Consider the following 16,558-nt stretch of genomic DNA (forward strand, 5'->3'; position numbering starts at 1 on the left):
GGCAGAAAGTTGCATGGGAGCCATGCAGAAAGTGTGCCAATCGCACAAGCATCACCACGCGCACGTGTCCCTCACGCGTGTGCGTTATTTAAATATTTGGCACATCACGCGTACGCGTCAATGACGCGCACACGTGATCTAGGAGAATCGACGTAAAAAGGTGTCAGGCCGAAAGTTGTGATGGCCTGGTGCGGGAACTGTTCCCAAGGCACTAAGTCACTCATGCGTACGCGTCCCTGACGCGTGCGCGTCATTTTCAAATTCTGCACACTCACGCGTACGCGTCAATGATTCGCACGCGTCGTATACCATTTTGGCACACACCCCAAGATGAACAGAGAGTTGTGCGCACGCAAGGCTGCCTTCGCACGAATAGCACAAGCACGGTCACGCGTACGCGTAACCGATGCCTACGCGTCGCCTTCTAATTTGCGCGACCCACGCGTACGCGTGGAGTACGCATGCGCGTCACTCGCGCAACACCACCAGATCCCTGCGCCGCCACTTTTCTTATCTTTTCTTTTCCAATCCTAATTTCTTTCTTCTTTCTTCTTTCTTCTTCTTTCTTTCTCCTTCTTCCTTCTTTACTCTTTTTCTTCCCCCCCTTCCATCAAATTTTCTTCACCTCACATTCTCCATTACCTCTCCTTGTCACCTTCTTCTCAAGGTTCTTCCTTTATATTTTCTTTCTTCTCTCCTAATTATTTATTTATTTTTACATTATTTTACTTGGTGTTATAAATCCAATTGGGTGATTGTTTTCTTCCATAATTGCTTATGGATTATTAAGGAGTTGTTTGACAATTATCACTAATTATTTTTGGGTTGCTTGCATGTTCAAATTTAATACTTTCAATAACACATTTAACATGTATACTAAGTGTTTGTGAAAAAGCCCGTATGGCATTATGCATTCTTAATTATTCTATCCTTCTACTCTAATGTCTGTTTTTCACAAAACCCTTTCAATATTTTATAATTGAATGTAATTGTCAATACAAACGTGATTGTTAGTTTGTTACGAGTGATAATACATTTTAGCTATTGATGCTTGATCTATGCTACTCATGCCTTTGCCGGCATGCTAATAAACATCTTGCATCTACTTGCCATAATATGCACTTGCTATATTTCCATTGATAAACTGATCACATGTAGTCGCGACCATGTGTTAACGACATCCTTCTTTACCTTGGCATTGATTATCACTTGTACTATCCTCTTCCTTGCTTTAACCCTTGGCTTTACATGTTACTTTCCTTTTCCCTTTTCAGGATGGCCACCAAGAAGTGTAAAGAGAAAGCTGCTCCTAAACCACAGGCAAGGAGAGGAACAAAAAGAGCGCTAGCTGCCATCCTCAACATCATTCAAGCCATCCACAAAGCGAGTCAAGAGGATCATCAAGGTCGTTGAAACAGAGAAAGCCTTTCCAGCAAGGGACACTGCGCGGTTCACTAACTGCTACTGTGAGTATATGTTCCCCATCCTGGCTGAGCAGAACTACAACAATGAGCACCTACTCATCCTTCCTACCCACATTGTTGAGTTTGTTGAGCCCCGTATTAAGCGCAGACAATGGGGATTCTTACGGAGACAGCCACGGCAGGTTAACCTTTCATGGGTAGTTGAATTCTACTCCAATTTTCTCATGCCAACCCTGCAGTCTGTCTATGACCATCAGAAGCAAGTCCCTATTTCTGAAGAGGCCATTCAGCGAGCTTTAGATCTCCCCCCTGCTCCAGAAGGATTGGACGCATACCAAGAAGCCTCTTTCAAATGCCAGACATACCAATTTGACTGGGACGCCGTCCTCAGAGTTTTAGCACAACCTGGCAGCAGATGGATATATGGATACCATCGATCCCGACCTAAGGGCATATTGGCTTCAACACTTACCCTGGAGGCTCGAGTGTGGGCATAGATTATGTCCCACTACATCTTTCTGAGCACTCACGATTCCTCCTTTACTGCAGATATGGCTATTCTCCTCTGGTGTATCCTTACAGACCAGCCTCTCAACTTACCAAGACACCTCCGGCACGCCATGGGACACGTCCAGATTGCGGGCAATCTACCCTTTCCCGCCTTAGTTTCAGATCTAGTCTCGGCAGCCGGAGTCTCCTATAGAGCTGGGGACACCAAGACCACACTTCCGCGGGATGATCAGATTGTCCCCAACGGGAAGTACATCAGACCTCGAGCAGCCACTATCAGCTAGACCGCAGACCCGGCCGGAGATACTCCTTCTTCTTTCGCATCACAAGCACCTTCAACAAATCAGCTGCTCCTACAGATACTTCAGAGGTTGGACCGGCTTGACCGGCAGGCAAAGTGAATGGAGTGCCGTAATAAGCGCCAATTTACATACCTCAAGGAGCTGATTATTGGCAACCACCCACCTGAAGAAGAACCAGACACTCCGGACTCCACCTCACCTACCAGCACCGGGAGCCATGACAATCCCGACAGTGGAGATGCTATTACAAGCCCCCCTTTGTTCCTAACTGATGGCACCGAGGACGGTGTCAAGCTTTAAGTGTGGGAAGGTCGGTCAGTACCTGACTTCCAGAGGTAATCTCTCTCTCTCTCTTAACACCAACATTTTAGTTTTTCTTTTGTTAGATAGAATAGATTGCATGATAATAATTGTTTGCATGTATGTTTGCTTGGTTAAAGTAATAAATTTCTTTTCAAGACTTTATTTTATAATATTTCACTAATTTAAATTAAAACTTTTTTGTTAAACTTGTTTGAAGACTGTAAATTGGAACATGAATTATAGCTAAGAACACACAACTCGGTGAGATTTTTGAGGCTAATTGTATGGTTACACTAATTAACCATGATATTTTATTCTTGTGTGTTTCCTTCTCTATGATTGTAATTTTTATTTTGTTCCACTCTATATGTCCAATGTTTAATGTGTTTATATGCATGCATATGATTGAGGCCGTTATTTGTTATTAGCTCACTTATCAGCCTACCCTTTTAATTACCTTTGTTAGCCACCTTGAGCCTTTTTATCCCTATTTGTTCTATATTTTACAACATCACTAGCCTTAAGCAGAAAAACAATTAACTACCCCAATTGAATCTTTGGTTAGCTTAAGATAGAGATTGTGTATCAACTAAGTATGGAAAAACTGTGGGAACATGGGTTAATAGGGAATGTGTTATGATAAAATATTAGGAATTTGGGTACCTACTCATGTGAGACCAGAAAAATTAAAAATCCATGTGCATTGATATGTTATGTCTACTTTTACTTAAAAAAAAACCCAAAAATATCCAAATAAATAAATAAATAAGGGGACAAAATTACCCCAATGTTAAGCTAATGAAAAAAAAATCAATGCATATGCGATACTAATTAAAAGAAAAGTTGATGCATGAGTATGAGATGCAAAAGTGGGAATTTTGGGTAGCTAGGCATAATTTTAGAGTTATATAGAGTGTGTGTGTGTATAGGTGAGAGCCTAGGTTAATCAAGGATTCAATTTATAACTCACTTAGCCATATATATACCCTCACTTTTACCTTAGCCCCATTACAACCTTGAAAAGACCTCATGATGTTTGTATTGGTACATTAAATATTTGTTGATTGGTTATGTGAAGAACAAAGTTTAGAAAGCATGACTAGAGAAGACTAGAGTGGACTACCTTATACACTTGAGAGATTAGAGTGTACATAAACTACCAGTGAGAGTTCAATGCTTAATTCTATGTTCCCTGCTTTTATGAGCTGTCTACTTACTAGTCTATTTTACTTTACTGTATGATTTTAATTAGTGATATCTGATTTATGTTTGTCTTGAAGAACTTATTTACCTTTAACCAAGTAGATAGAATCATCTTAACATATAGTTGCATTCGTATGTTGCATTTCATGAGTCTTACTTTTCCCCATTTATACTTTATACCTCCTTGAGCTTAGCATGAGGACATGCTAATGTTTAAGTATGGGGAGTTTGATAAACCACTATTTTATGGTTTATTTTGTGCTCAATTGAGTGGTTTCATCAAGTCTTTGCACACTTATTCATACGAATTGCATGGTTTAACAATTCCTTCCTAGTTTTATTTTATGGTTGAAAAACTTGCTTCCTAAGCCTTTAATTTGTGTATTTTAATCCTTCTTTATATCATTCGATGTCGTGATCTGTGTTCAGTGTTTTCAAGCCTTATAGGGCAGGAATGGCTTAGAGGATGGAGAGGAAGCTTGTAAAAATGGAAGGAGCACAAGAAATAAAAGAGGTAACCAACGAGCATCGACGCTTACGCATGGATCACGCATGCGCGTGATTTGAAGATTTGCACATCGACGCACGCGTGTACTTGACGCGTGCGCGTGGATTGGAGTTTTGCACGACAACACGTGCGCGTTCCTGACACACACGCATTAAATGCAAAGATAACCAGCGACGCGTACGCGTGACATGCGCGATCTGCAGAAATCACAAAAAACGCTGGGGGAGATTTTGGGCCGAGTTTGAACCCAGTTTCTGGCCCAGAAACACAGACTAGAGCCAGGGGACATGCAGAGACTAAACACACATTCTCATTAGAATAGTTTTAGATTTTTAGATTGGAATCTTGGAGAAAAATTCACTCTTCCTCTAGGTTTTCAACACATTCATAGTTTGATAGTTTATGCTTTTGCTTTAGATATTGAGAAGAGTCATTACCTCCGTTGAAGTTGTTATCCTGGTTTGTTTTCTTATTCCCTTACTCTTCCATATCCTTAATCTCTGTTCAGAGTTACAATTGGATTATTTTTAGAATTATTAATGCAAATGATTACATTTACTCTTAATTAATTTTCAGTTATTGTTTATCATGTCTTCCTTTTACTCCCATTTTAATTCTGTGCAAGTAGTTTTCATGTCGATGGAGTAGACTCCCAACTTGACTTGGGGGTTGATTAAATGGAGACCCTAGAGTTGGAATGCTCAAGTGATTAGTTAAATTGGAAGTTGTTGGCTAATTCTCTATTTACTAATGCTAGTCCTTCCCAAGGGAGAGGATTAGGATTTGCGAATAAGAGTTAGCTCAATCACTTGACTTTCCTTTATTTAGTAAGGGTTAACTAAGTGAAAACAACAACCTGTTTACACTACACTTGAGAGAATTCCAACAAGGATAGAACTTCCAATTAATCATTCCCCCAGTCAAGGCTTTTTATTTTGAATATGTAAATCTCTTTTAATTTTCATTGCGCTAATTTACAATTATTCGTTTTCTGTCATTCAACTCTCAAAATTTCTCGGAAAACTCCTGATTAATAAGATAGCACCCTTTTGTCAACTCGTTGGGAGACGACCTGGGATTCATACTCCCAGTATTTTTATTCTAATTTTGTGACAACCTTTCTAAATTGATAAGTAGATTTTTGCTGGTTAAGAACTATATTCGCAACGTATTTCTTATATTAATTTCTTAATTGGCTGATTTCCGCCCGCATCACTTATCCATATAAAATCTCTTCAAGATCTTTTTTGGGTATGTTGTTTGAAGAATAAAGATCCAATTTTTTGCATGCTCAATCTGCAGTCCAAGACAAAACTTAGTCTTTCCAAGATCTTTCATCTCAAACTCTTCTTTTAGAGCTTTTATAATTGTTAGAATCTTTTCAGGGGTTCCAATGATATTTAAATCATCAACGTACACAGCAATTATAATAAATTCAGATGCAGATTTCTTTATGAAAATACATGGGCAGATATCATCATTCTTGAATCCGTTTTTGGCTAGATACTCAGTAAGACAATTATACCACATTTGTCCAGATTGCTTTAGACCATATAAAGATCTTTGCAATTTGACTGAGTATAACTGATGAGCGGATAATTTATACCCTTTTGGCATTGTTTTTACATAGTTTTTAGTATGTTTTAGTTACTTTTTATAATATTTTTATTAGTTTTTATTCAAAAATCACATTTCTGGACTTTACTATGAGTTTGTGTGTTTTTCTATGATTTAAGATATTTTCTGACTAAAATTGAGGGACCTGAGCAAATATCTGATTCAAAGGCTGAAAAAGGACTGCAGATGCTGTTGGATTCTGACCCTACTGCATTCAAAATGGATTTTCTGGTGCTACAGAAGCCCAATTGGTGCGCTCTCAATTGTGTTGAAAAGTAGACATCCTGAGCTTCTCAGAAATATATAATAGTTCATACTTTGCCCGAGATTTGATAGCCCAAACTGGCGTTCAAAGTTAGCCTAAAAATTTTGGCGTAAAACGCCCAAACTAGCACCAAAATTGGAGTTAAACGCCCAAACTGGCACCAAAGCTGGCGTTTAACTCCAGGAACAGCCTAAGCACGAAAAAGCTTCAATACTCAGCCCAAGCACACACCAAGTGGGTCCCGGAAGTGGATTTCTGCACTATCTGCACTTAGTTACTCATTTTCTGTAACCCTAGGTTACTAGTTTAATATAAAAACTACTTTTAGAGATTCATTTGAGTACCTCATGACATTTTACATCAGAACTTGTATTTTCTAAGGCATGAGTCTCTAAATCCCATGGTTGGAGGTGAGGAGCTCTGCTGTGTTTCGATGGATTAATGTAATTACTACTGTTTTCCATTCAATCACGCTTGTTTCTATTCTAAGATATTCACTCGCACTTCAACCTGATGAATGTGATGATCCATGACACTCATCATCATTCTCACCTATGAACGCGTGCTTGACAACCACCTTCGTTCCATCTGCAATAGCTTAAGTGCATATCTCTTGGGTTTCTAATCTAAGATTAGAACCTTCGTGGTATAGGCTAGAATTATGGGCGGCCATTCTTGAGATCCGGAAAGTCTAAACCTTGTCTGTGGTATTCCGAGTAGGATCTGGGACGGGATGACTGTGACGAGCTTCAAACTCGCGAGTGCTGCGCGTAATGACAGACGCAAAAGGATCAATGGATCCAATTTCAACATGAGTGAGAACCGACAGATGATTAGCCGTGCGGTGACAGCGCATTTGGACCATTTTCACTGAGAGGATGGATGGTAGCCATTGACAACGGTGATCCACCAACATACAGCTTGCCATGGAAGGAGCCTTGCGTGCGTGAAGAAGAAGACAGTAGGAAAGCAGAGATTCAGAAGACATAGCATCTCTAAAACCTCAACTTGTTCTCCATTACTGCATAACAAGTATTTATTTCATGTTCTTTTACTATTTGCAATTAAAACTAAGAATTGTTATTGATATCCTGACTAAGAGTTACAAAATAACCATAGCTTGCTTCAAGCCGACAATCTCCGTAGGATCGACCCTTACGCACGTAAGGTATTACTTGGACGACCCAGTGCACTTGCTGGTTAGTTGTGCGGAATTGAAAAAGTGTGATTGCAATTTCGTGCACCAAGTTTTGGCGCCGTTGCCGGGATTGTTCGAGTTTGGACAACTGACGGTTTATTTTGTTGCTTAGATTAGGAAAAATTTATCTTTTTGGTTTAGAGTCACTAAAATTGAGTCTTCTATTATTATTTTTGGTTAAAATTTTAAAATCATTATTTTATTTTTCTAAATTATTTTCGAAAATTTTTAAAAACCAATAACCTCATAATTTAGTCTTCTGTTTGAGTTTAGTTTCATATTTTAAGTTTGGTGTCAATTGCATGATTTTATTTTTCTTTCAATTTTTCGAATTATATGTTCTTAGTTCTTTCTTGTTTATTTTCCTTATTTGATCTTTAAAATTTTTTGTTTGGTGTTTGTTGCTGTTTATCTTATACATTTTCGAACTATTAGTGTCCAAAATATAAAAAAAAAATTTGGTGTCCTTTGTGTTTCTATTTTCTAAAAATTTTTAAAATTTGTTCTTGGTGTTCATCTTGATCTTCAAAGTGTTCTTGGTGTTCATCTTGACATTCAAGGTTTTCTTGTTTGTTTTCTTTGTTTTGATCTAAAAATTCTAAGTTTGGTGTCTTTTTATTGTTTTTCTCTTTTCTCATTAAATTCAAAATATCTTTTTCCTTTATTTTAATTGAATTTTTTATTTTTACTTTTAAAAATTCAGATTTTTATTTTAAATTTTTTATTCTATCTTATCTTAGTTTTAAAATTTCAAAATTCAAATCTCTTTAAAAAAAAAATCATATCTTTTTTTCAAATATTCTCTTTTATTTATTTATTTTTTTTACAAGTATCTTTAATTTTAAGACATATCTTTTTCAAAACTCCCTAACCACTTTCTCTCTCTCCAATTTTCGAAAATTATATCCAACATTTTTCAAATTTTTTTTAAGTAATTAGCCATTTTAGTATTTGAATTTTTTTATTATTTATTTTAATCTATTTTTTTATTTTCTTTTAATTTTCAAAAACTTATTTTCTAGTTCCAGTTATTTTATTTTATTTTCTTTTCTTTTGAATTCGGTTATCCTTAATTAAATAAAATAAAAACAAAAATATTTTGATTTTCCTTTACTTTATTTCTATTTTACAATCCACACCATCTCTTTTTCTCCATCATGGACCTAAGTGGAATTGAACAGTATAGAAGGACTCTGGGGTCCTATGCTCACCCCACTAATGCTTCCTATGGGAGTAGTATCTGTACACCCCCCCATCAGAGCCAGCCATTTTGAACTAAACCCTCAGCTCATTATCATGGTGCAGCAAAATTGTCAGTATTTCGGTCTTCCTCAGGAAGAACCTACTGAGTTTCTGGCACAGTTCTTACAAATTGCTGACACAGTACGTGATAAGAAAGTGGATCAGGATATCTACAGATTATTACTGTTTCCATTGCTATAAAAGATCAGGCTAAGAGGTGGTTAAATAACCAACCCATAGCAAGCATAAGAACATGAAAACAATTATCAGACAAATTCCTGAATCAATATTTTCCTCCAAAAAGGATGACACAGCTAAGGGTAGACATCCAAGGCTTTAAACAAGAGGATAATGAATCTCTTTATAATGCCTGAGAGAGGTATAGAGGGATGATAAGGAAATGCCCCTCTAAAATGTTTTCAGAATGGGTGCAGTTAGACATCTTTTACTATGGGCTTACAAAAAAGGCCCAGATGTCTCTAGACCACTCAGCTGGTGGATCTATACACATGAGGAAGACAATTGAAGAGGCTCAAGAGCTCATTGATACAGTTGCTAAAAATTAGCACCTGTACTTAAGTAGTGAGTCCTCCATAAAAGAAGAGGCTAAGGCAGTATCCACTGAACTTAGTCCTCCAGAACAAGTTGCTGAACTCAATCAGTAATTGCTTTTTATAACAAAATAGTTAGCAGAATTTAAAGAGATGCTACAAGACACTGAAAAGGCTAACAAGAATATGGAAGCACAATTGAATCAGACAAGACAGCACTTATCTAAACAGATAACAGAAGAGTGTTAAGCTATTCATTTAAGGAGTGGGAAGACATTGAATGTCTCAACTCAAAGTAGCAGAAAGCCAAGAAAGGAACAGCTGACAGAGGACGACCAAACCACTGCCCAAAATCCCTCTGAGGACAGTAAGAGCCCAGAGAGGAAGGATTCTGGCGTTTAAACGCCAGAAAAGGGTAAGAAATTGGCGTTAAACGCCCAGTGGATAACCAAGTCTGGCATCCAAATGCCAAAAAAGGGTGGCAATCTGGCATTAAACGCCCATACAGCACCTAATTCTGGCGTTCAAATGCCAATGGGGGATCAGATACCTGCAAGTGCTGATAACAACCCCCTTAGGCAGGCTTCTCCAACGACTTCTGTAGGAAATAAACCTGCAGCAACTAAGATTGAAGAATACAAAGCCAAGATGCCTTATCCTCAGAAACTCCGCCAAGCGGAACAGGATAAACAATTTGCCCGCTTTGCAGACTATCTTAGGACTCTTGAAATAAAGATTCCGTTTGCAGAGGCACTTGAGCAAATACCCTCTTACGCTAAGTTCATGAAAGATATCTTAAGTCATAAGAAGGATTGGAGAGAAATTGAAAAAGTTTTCCTCACTGAAGAATGCAGTGTAGTCATTCTGAAAAGCTTACCAGAGAAGCTTAAAGATCCCGGAAGCTTTATGATACCATGCACATTAGAGGATGATTGTACCAAGACAGTTCTATGTGATCTTGGGGCAAGTATCAACCTAATACCTGCATCCACTATCAAAAAACTTGGTTTGACTGATGAAGTTAAACCAACCCAGATATGCCTCCAACTTGTTGATGGGTCCATTAAAACCCCATCAGGCGTAATTGAGGACATGATTGTCAAGGTTGGGTCATTTGCCTTCCCTACTGACTTTGTAGTACTGGAAATGGAGGAGCATAAGAGTGCAACTCTCATTCTAGGAAGACCTTTACTAGCAACTGGACGAAACCTCATTGACGTCCAAAAAGGGGAGATAACCCTGAGAGTTAATGAGGATGAGTTTAAGTTGAATGTTGTCAAAGCTATGCAGCATCCAGACACATCAAAAGACTACCTGAGCATTGATATTATTGACTCCCTGGTGGAAGAGGTCAATATGACTGAGAGTCTCGAATCAGAGTTAGAGGACATTTTTAAAGATGTTCAGCCTGATATGGAGGAACCAGAGAAAACAGAAGAATCTCTGAAGACTCCTCAGGAAAAGGAGAAGCCTCCTAAACCCGAGCTCAAACCACTACCACCATCCCTGAAATATGCATTTCTAGGAGAAAATGACACTTTTCCCGTGATCATAAGCTCTGCTTTAGAGCCACAGGAAGAGAACGCACTAATTCAGGTGCTAAGGACACACAAGACAGCTCTTGGATGGTCCATAAGTTATCTTAAGGGCTGATGAGCGGAAAATTTATACGCTTTTTGGCATTATTTTTAGTATATTTTAATTAGTTTTTATTATATTTTTATTAGTTTTTAAATAAAAATCACTCTTCTGGACTTTACTATGAGTTTGTGTATTTTTCTGTGATTTCAGGTATTTTCTGGCTGAAATTGAGGGATTTGAGCAAAAATCTGATTTAGAGGCTGAAAAAGGACGGCAGATGCTGTTGGATTCTGACCTCCCTACACTCAAAGTGGATTTTCTGGAGCTACAAAAGCCCAATTGGCACACTCTCAATTGCGTTGGAAAGTAGACATCCTGGGCTTTCCAGAAATATATAATAGTTCATACTTTGCCTGAGATTTGATGGCCCAAATAGGCGTTCCAAGTCAGCTCAAGAATTCTGGTGTTTAACTCCAAAACTGGCACAAAAGCTGGAGTTAAACGCCCAAACTGGCACAAAAGCTGGCGTTTAACTCCAAGAAAAGTCTCTACATGAAAATGCTTCAATGCTCAGCCCAAGCACACACCAAGTGGGCCCAGAAGAAGATTTCTGCATTAATTACCTATTTCTGTAACCCTAGGCTACTAGTTTTCTATAAATAGGACCTTTTGCTATTGTATTTTCATCTCTTTTTACACACTTTCATATACTTTCATAGATCTTTTCATGTTTGAGGGCTGGCCTCACGGCCATGCCTGAACCTTGTTCTTATGTATTTTCAACGGTGGAGTTTCTACACACCATAGATTAAGGTGTGGAGCTCTGCTGTTCTTCATGAATTAATACGAAGTACTATTGTTTTTCTATTCAACTCAAGTCTATTTCTTCTCCAAGATATTCATTCGTTCTTCAACTTGATGAATGTGATGATCCGTGACACTCATCATCATTCTCACCTATGAACATGTGCCTGACAACCACCTCTGTTCTACTAGCAATGGCTTGAATGCGTATCTCTTGGGTTTCTGATCTAAGATTGGAACCTTCGTGGTATAGGCTAGAATTAATGGCGGCCATTCCTGAGATCCGAAAAGTCTAAACCTTGTCTGTGGTATTCCGAGTAGGATCTGGAAAGGGATGACTGTGACGAGCTTCAAACTCGCGATTGTGGGGCGTGTGACAGACGCAAAAGGATCAATGGATCCTATTCCGACATGATCGAGAACCGACAGCTGATTAGCCGATGTTGTGACAGAGCATCAGGACCATTTTCACTGAGAGGACGGGATGTAGCCATTGACAACGGTGATGCCCAACATAAAGCTTGCCATGGAAAGGAGTATGAATGATTGGAAGAAGGCAATAGGAAAGCAGAGGTTCAAGGGGAACAAAGCATCTTCATACGCTTATCTGAAATCCACCAATGAATTACATAAGTATCTCTATCTTTATTTTATGTTTATTTTATGTTTATTTTCATCACCTTAAACTCCATAACCATTTGAATCTGCCTGACTGAGATTTACAAGATGACCATAGCTTGCTTCAGGCCGATAATCTCCGTGGGATCGACCCTTACTCACGTAAGGTTTATTACTTGGACGACCCAGTGCACTTGCTGGTTAGTTGTGCGGAATTGTGACAAAGTGTGATTCACGTTTGAGAGCACCAAGTCTTTGGCGCCATTGTTGATGATCACAATTTCGTGCACCAAGTTTTTGGCGCCGTTGCCGGGGATTGTTTGAGTTTGGACAACTGACGGTTCATCTTGTTGCTTAGATTAGGTACTTTTCAGAATTTTTAAGAATGAATTCTAGAGTTTCAAGGTGATGTTCTTAGCATCACAAAAGCTGATTGATTCCCATCAATTTAGCTATTGAATGTAATGTCCTGCTGAAGCTTGGCCAAACATGTCTAATCTTTTTAGACTGAAGCTTTAGACTAACATTGCATGATTCTTGGAACTCTTATTAAAAGTTTTGATTCTCTTTAATTTCTTTTCTATATAATTTTCAAAAAAAATACAAAAAAAAATTTTAAAATCATAAAACCAAAAATATTTTATGTTTCTTGTTTGAGTCTAGTATCAATTTTTAAGTTTTGTGTCAATTGCATGTTTCTGTTCTTCTTGCATTTTTCGAATTCATGCATGTTCTTCATTGATCTTCAAGTTGTTCTTGATGATTTCAGTGCTCTGATCTTTAAATTCTCTTATTTTGTGTGTTTTGTTGTTTCTCATATGCATTCTCAATTTGTTAGTGTCTTTTATATGAAAATTTTTAAGTTTGGTGTCCTGCATGCATTGTTTCTTTTATCTTAGTTGCATTCTTATTGTTTCTCATCATTAAAAATTCAAAAATATTTTCAAAATTGTGTCTTTTCAAGTCAATAATACAGAGAATTGAAGATTCAGAACATTCAGCAGAGGAATCAAACAGAAAAAGATGGGCGTTCAAAACGCCCAGTGAAGAAGGAAAACTGGCGTTTAAACGCCAGCCAGGGCACCTGGCTGGGCGTTTAACGCCCAAAAGGTAGAGATTTGGGCGTTTAACGCCAGGATGACACTAGAGGGAAGATTTTGTTTTTAATTCACATTTTTTTCAAGTTTTCATATTTTTTCAAAATCAAATCTTTTTCAAATCATATCTTTTCAATCATATCTCTTTCAAAATCAATTTCTTTCCATTTTATATTTATTTTTACTATTTTCAAAAATCCTTGCTTCAATTAAAGATTTACTTCAAAATTTTCAAGTTATTACTTGCCTATTAAGAAAGGATCAAACTTTAAAATTTTAAAATCATATCTTTTAATTTCTTGATAGTCAAGTAATCAATTTTAATTTTAAAAACTTTCTTTTTCTAAACTGATTTTCAATCATATCTTTTCAAACATATCTTTTCAATCACATCTTTTTCAAAATTAATTTTTTTCAATCATATCTTTTTTCTAATTTCAAAATCTTTTTCAAAAATCACTTTATTTCTTCCCCAATCTTACTTTTCAAAAATCTCAATCAAATTTTCAAATTTCTTTTTAAAATCTTTTAATTAATTTTCAAAAATTCTTCCCCTCTTCTCACAACCTTCTATTTAAGGGACTAAGACTCCTCCTCAAGGTACAATTCGAACTCCCTCCTTCTGTATATGTTCGAATTCTCCTCCATCTACCACCTCCTTCTATTCTTCTTTTCTTCTGACACCTCAAGGAATCTCTATACTGTGACATAGAGGATTCCATACTTTCCTGTTCTCTTCTCTTTCATATGAGCAGGAACAAAGATAAAGGCATACCTGTTCAAGCTGATCCTGAACCTGAAAGGACCTTGAAGAGAAAGCTAAGAGAAGCTAAAGAACAATTCTCTTTAGAGGGCCTAACAGAACTCTTCAAAGAAGAAGAAACCATGGCAGCCGAAAACAACAACAATGCCAACAATGCAAGGAAGGTGCTTGGTGACTTCACTGCACCTACTCCTGATTTCTATGGGAGAAGCATCTCTATCCCTGCCATTGGAGCAAACAACTTTGAGCTTAAACCTCAATTAGTTTCTCTAATGCAACAGAATTGCAAATTTCATGGACTTTCATTGGAAGATCATCATCAGTTTTTAGCTGAATTCTTGCAAATCTGTGACACTGTCAAGACCAATGGGGTTGACCCTGAAGTCTACAGACTTATACTTTTTCCTTTTGCTGTAAGAGACAGAGCTAGAACATGGTTGGATTCATAACATAAGGAAAGCCTGAACTCTTGGGAAAAGCTAGCAATGCCTTCTTGGCAAAGTTCTTTCCACCTCCAAAATTGAGTAAACTTAGAGTGGAAGTCCAAACCTTTAGACAGAAGGATGGTGAGTCCCTCTATGAAGCTTGGGAGAGATACAAGCAATTGATCAGAAGGTGCCCTTCTGACATGCTTTTAGAATGGAGCATCATAGGAATCTTCTATGATGGTCTGTCTGAACTATCCAAGATGTCATTGGATAGCTCTCCTGGAGGATCTCTTCATCTGAAGAAGACGCCTGCAGAAGCTCAAGAACTCATTGAAATGGTTGCAAATAACCAATTCATGTACACCTCTGAAAGGAATCCTGTGAATAATGGGACAACTCAGAAGAAAGGAGTTATTGAGATTGATACTCTGAATGCCATACTGGCTCAGAATAAAATATTGACCCAACAAGTCAATATGATTTCTCAGAGTCTGTCTGAAATGCAAGCAGCAACAGGCAGTACTAAGGAAGCTTCCTCTGAAGAAGAAGCTTATGATCCTGAGAACCCATCAATGAAAGAGGTGAATTACATGGGAGAACCCTATGGAAACACCTATAATCCTTCGTGGAGAAATCACCCAAATCTCTCATGGAAGGATCAATAGAGACCTCAACAAGGTCTCAACAACAATAATGGTGGAAGAAACAGGTTTAGCAATAGCAAGCCTTTTCCATCATCTTCTCAGCAACAGACAGAGAATTCTAAGCAGAACCACTCTGACTTAACAACCATTGTCTCTGATCTAATCAAAACCACTCAAAGTTTCATGACTAAAACAAGGTCCTCCATTAGAAATTTGGAGGCACAATTGGGTCAGCTGAGTAAGAAAATTACTGAACTCCCTCCTAGCACTCTCCCTAGCAATACAGAAGAGAATCCAAAAAGAGAGTGTAAAGCCATAACCACAACCCACACGGCTGAACTTGGAGAGGAGGAAGAGGCAGTGATTCCCACTAAGGAAGACCTCAATGGACACCTACTGACCTCCATGGAATTCCCTAATGAGGAACCATGGGAATCTGAGGCTCAAACTAAGACCATAGAGATTCCATTAAATTTACTTCTGCCATTCATGAGCTCTGATGAGTATTCTTCCTCTGAAGAGGATGAAGATGTCACTGAAGAGCAAGTTGCTAAGTACCTTGGAACAATCATGAAGCTAAATGCCAAGTTGTTTGGTAATGAGACTTGGGAGGATGAACCTCCATTGCTCATCAAAGAACTGGATGACTTGACTAGGCAGAAATTACCTCTGAAGAGACAAGACCCTGGAAAATTCTCAATCCCTTGTACCATAGGCACCATGACCTTTGAGAAGGCTCTGTGTGACCTAGGGTTAAGTATAAACCTCATGCCTCTCTCTGTAATGGAAAAGCTAGGGATCATTGAGGTACAAGCTGCAAGAATCTCACTAGAGATGGCAGATAATTCAAAGAAACAGGCTTATGGACTTGTAGAGGATGTCTTGGTAAAGGTTGAAGACCATTACATCCCTGCTGATTTCATAGTTCTAGAGACTGGGAAGTGTATGGATGAATCCATCATCCTTGGCAGACCCTTCCTAGCCACAGTAAAAGCTGTGATTAATGTTGACAGAGGAGAATTGATCATTCAAGTGAATGGAGACTCCCTTGTGTTTAAAGCTCAAGGATATCCCTCTGTCACCATGGAGAGGAAGCACGAAGAGCTTCTCTCAATACAGAGCCCCCACAGTCAAACTCTAAGTTTGGTGTTGGGAGGCCACAACCAAACTTTAAGTTTGGTGTTGAACCCCCACATTCAAACTCTAAGTTTGGTGTTGGGAGGTTACAACATTGCTCTGAACATCTGTGAAGCTCCATGAGAGCCACTGTCAAGCTATTGACATTAAAGAAGCGCTTGTTGGGAGGCAACCCAATTTTTACTTATCTATGTTAAATTTCTATTTTCTATTGTTATTTTATGTTTTCTGTAGGTTGATGATCATGTGAAGTCACAAAAACAATTGAAAAGGCAAAAACAAAGTGAAAAATAGAATGAAAAAAAGAACACCCTAGAGGAGATAGTTACTGGCGTTTAAACGCCAGTAAAGGTAGCAGAATGG

At 38.1% G+C, this 16,558-nt stretch overlaps 1 non-coding gene across 1 annotated transcript; it reads right to left on the reverse strand.

Annotated features, from left to right (window-relative positions):
• Positions 1–14,512: 14,512 nt before the first annotated feature.
• LOC148566622 (small nucleolar RNA R71) lies at positions 14,513–14,620 on the reverse strand. The gene has a single exon (XR_015882984.1). It is a non-coding gene; the product is annotated as a small nucleolar RNA R71 (small nucleolar RNA).
• Between the last annotated feature and the right edge of the window lie 1,938 nt (positions 14,621–16,558).

This window comes from Arachis ipaensis, chromosome B4, assembly GCF_059453495.1.
Source record: "Arachis ipaensis isolate K30076 ecotype BB chromosome B4, ASM5945349v1, whole genome shotgun sequence".
Lineage (NCBI taxonomy): Eukaryota > Viridiplantae > Streptophyta > Magnoliopsida > Fabales > Fabaceae > Arachis > Arachis ipaensis.